Here is a 4,360-nt window from a genome sequence, read left to right as displayed (position 1 = left end):
TGTGTGTGTGTGTGTGTGTGTAACGATTTCTTTATGTATTCATCATTGAGTGGACATTTGTGCTCTTTCCATACTTTGACAATTGTCAATTCAGTTGCTGTAAACATTTGTGGTCTTGGGCCCCTTTGAATCAGCACTCCTGCATTGGCAAACTGGACAAAACAATAAATCCCTGGAAGACATACAAACTAGCAAAGCCAAGAGATGAAGAATAGAATATAACACACCCATAACCAGCAAAGAAATGGAATCAGTAAACAAAAATCTCCCAACAATCAAAAGTCCAAGGATTGATGGTTTTCCAGGGAAAACCACAAATTTAAAGAAGAGTTACTACCTATTCTTTATAAAGGGCTACAAAAAATAGAAATGGAAGGAAAATTTTCAAATTCATACCATGATACCAGTATTACTTTGACTCAAAAACCAGACAAAGACTGCTAGAGTCCAGCTCCAGCAGGTCCAGGGTTACCTGTAATGGATGGTGTTGGCACGAGAGAAACAAGAGCGCTTCAAGTTTCTTTCTGATCACCAGGCAGGTATCTGTGCACAGACCAGAGAGTCAGCTTTATTTATTGAAAAAATGTATGGGGTCAGCACAGAAGCAGCATTGGCCTTAGACAATGATTTCTTATGACAAATTTTTTTGGTATGTAAAAATTTCCCAGAACATAGATGGGTAGAAGACTCATGCATAAACTTTATCAATAGTGATTGATTGTAGCTGATTTAGATGCTATCATATGGAGAAGGAAGGTATCTTCAGCATTCAAATACACAGCAATGTTTTTAGCATAGCAAAAGTAAATGTTAGATCTTCGTGAGCATGGGTCAATAGGCTGTTTTCTTGAAGGGAAGTAAAACAGGTTTCTCAGGAAATGTAATAATTTCCCCTTTAGTCACAAAAGAAGAAATTCCTACAATAAGTTTCTTCCAAGGTGCAATTAACATATTTTGAAACAAGGGGACAGGTCACTCCCAATACCAGTCAGCAAGGTGTCTTTGGGGTCACTGCTCAAGCAAAAATGATTGAGTGAGTAGACATCAGTCACCATCAGAAGGTGGGAAGCCTTGCAAACACACCTTACCTCACAAGGAGTTTTCTCAACTTTAGTGAGTTCAGAATGGCTTCTAACAAAAGCTCCCGCTCAAAAGGGGAATTACAGACCAGTTTCCTGATGAACATGGATACAAAAGTTCTCAGCAAGGTACTAGCAAACTGGATCCAACAGTACATCAAATATTATTCAACATGCTTAAGTGGGATTTATTCCTGGGTTGCAATCATGGTTTAATATCCTCAAATCATTTTACCTGATAAAACATATTAATTACAGAAAAGACAAGACCCACGGGATCCTCTCAATAGATGCAGAGAAGGCATTTGACAAAATACAGCATCTTTTCTTGATAAAAACCCTCAAGAAAGTAGAGATAGAATGAACATCCCTCAACATCATAAAGACCATATATGCGAGACCCACAGCATTCTTCAAAGGGGAAAAACTGAGAGCCTTGCCACTTTGTTCAGAAACATACAGAGATGTCCACTATCACCACTGTTATTCTACAAAGTTTAGGAATTACTACTTTCAGCATTCAGATAACAAAGAGAAATTAAAGGCATCCAAATCAATGAGGAGGGGTTTAAACTTGCCCTCTTTGCAGATGACATGATGCTAAACATGGAAAACATGAAAGACTCTACCAAAAAACTGCTGGAACTGATATACGAATTCAGAAATGTCAAGGATATAAAGTCAGTGTACAGAAATATGTTGCATTTCTATGTGCCAATAATGAAGCAGCAGAAACTGAAAACAAAGGAATCCACCCCATTTACAATGGCACCCAACAACTAAAATATCTAAGAGTAAACTTGATCAAAGAGGTAAAAGATCTATTCACTGAAATCTATAGAAACTTGTGGAAGAAACTGAGCAAGACACAAAAAAATGGAAAGACAATCCATATTAATGGATTAAGAGAACAAATATTGTTGAAATGTTGATACTCCCCAAAGCAATCTGCATATTCAATGAAATCTCTATCAAAATATCACCAGCATTCTACCAGAGATAGAACAATTCTAAAATTAGTATGAAACCAGACTAGACCCCGAATAGCCAAAGTTATGTTGAAAAAGAAACCAAACCTGGAGACACCACAATTCCGGACTTCAAACGCTATTACTAAGCTGTAATCATCAAGACAGTATGGTACTGCTACATATAACAGACACATTGATCAATAGAAAAGAATAGAGAACCCAGAAATTGACTCACAATTGTATGGCCACTAATCTTTAGCAAAGCAGGAAAGGATATCCAATGGAAAAAGACAGCCTCTTTAGCAAATGGTGTTGGGAAAATTTTACAGTGACATGCAGAAGAATGATTCTGAACTGCTTACTTTAGAATACACACACACACACACACACACACACACACACACACACACACCACATGTGCAAAAAACCCCTCAAAGTGGTTGAAAGACCTAAATATAAGACAGGAAACCATCAAAATTTTCAAGGAGAAAACAGACAACAACTTTATTCACCTCAGCCACAAAAAACTTCTTAATTGACATATCTCCAGAAGCAAGGGAAACAAAAGCAAAAGTGAAGAATTGGCGACTCTTCAAAATAAAAATTTCTGCACACCAAAAGATAATGAGGAAAGCTAAAAGGCAACCAATGGAATGGCAGAAGATATTTGCAAATAACATATCAGTGTCAGGATCCAAAAACCAATAAAGAACTTATCAAACTTAACACCCAAAAAAGCAAATAATCCAGTGAAGAAATGGGCAAATGACAAGGAATGGGCAGAAAAATTTTTCCAAAGAAGACATTCAAATGGCTAATAGACACATGAAAAGATGCTCAACATCATTCATCATAAAAGAAATACAAATCAAAACCACAATGAGATAACACCTTACACCAGTCAAAATGGCCAAAATTAACAATTCAAGCAACAAAAAATGTTGGAGAGGACATGGACAAAAAGGAGCCCTTTTGCACTGCTGGTGGGATTGCAAACTGGTATAGCCACTCTGGAAAACAGTATGGAGGTTCCTCAAATAATTTAAAATAGAACTACCTTATGACCTGTAATTGTTCTAAAAGATATTTCCCCAAAGGATACAAATATGCTGAAATGAAGGGGCACATGCACTCCAATGTTTATAGCAGCACTACAGACAATAGCCAAATTATGGAAAGAGCGTAAATGGCCATCAACTGACGAATGGATAAATTAGATGTATATATATATACCACAGAATATTAGTCAGTGATAAAAAAAAGGATGAAATCTTGCAACAACGTGCTAGAAATAGAGTGTATTAGACAAGGTGAAATAAGTCAGTGAGAGAAAGACAAATATATGATTTTACACATATGTGGAATTTAAGAAGCAAAACACATAAACATAAGGAAGGGAAGCAAAAATAAGATAAAAAGAAAGGGGGAGATAAACTGTAAAAGACTTTTAAATACACAGAACAAAGTGAGGGTTGCTGGAGGCGTATTGGGTGGGGAATGAGCAAAATGGGTGATGGGCATTAAGGAGGGCACTTGCTGCGATGAACACAGGAGGTTTCTATGTAAGTGATGAATCACTAAATTCTAGTCCTAAAATCATTATTTTAAAAAATTTAATGTTTATTTATTTTTGAGAGAGAGAGAGAGCTGGTGCAGAAAAAGAGGGCAGCACAGAATCTGAAGCTGATTCCAGGCTCTGAACTGTCAGCACAGAGCCCAACACAGGGCTCAAACTCATGAACTGCGTGATCATGACCTGAGCCGAAGTCAGATACTTAACCGACTGAGCCACCCAGGCACGCCTATTCCTAAAATTATTATTACATATATGTTAACTAGCATGAATTTAACAAATAAACCATGTATTTAAAAATTAAAATTTAAAAAAATGAAGCAGTCTGATGGTTGGAGGGCAGGACAAAATAAGAGCAGAACTGGGAGAGGGTAGAGTCTGGTGGGCTACGTGTTGAGTCAGGGACCCTGGTTACCCAAAGAAACCAAGTGCTGCCTAGAAAGCAGTTCTGGGTGGGGTCTGGAATTATGGGAGAAGATTTTTTTAAATTGTCACAATACATGGGAATGAACCGATCCTGGAGTCCTCGACATTTTCTGATGTGGAGACAGTCCCACAAGAGGAAAAACTGTTGCAGAAACAAAAGATGCAAAAATAACTTAAACACTGTATCCCTATACTGGGCACTTGTTCAAGTTTTGTCACTCAAGCACTCTTGGGTATCTTCAGCTTGCTGTGGGATTTTTGTTTTGACCCAAACTTATAGATGTGTGAAAGATGGGCTGAAGGGGGTGTAT

This window comes from Suricata suricatta, chromosome 7 (assembly GCF_006229205.1).
Source record: "Suricata suricatta isolate VVHF042 chromosome 7, meerkat_22Aug2017_6uvM2_HiC, whole genome shotgun sequence".
In the NCBI taxonomy this organism is placed as follows: Eukaryota; Metazoa; Chordata; class Mammalia; order Carnivora; family Herpestidae; genus Suricata; species Suricata suricatta.
The sequence above is the reverse complement of the archived record's forward strand: the minus strand, read 5'-3'. Positions refer to the sequence as shown.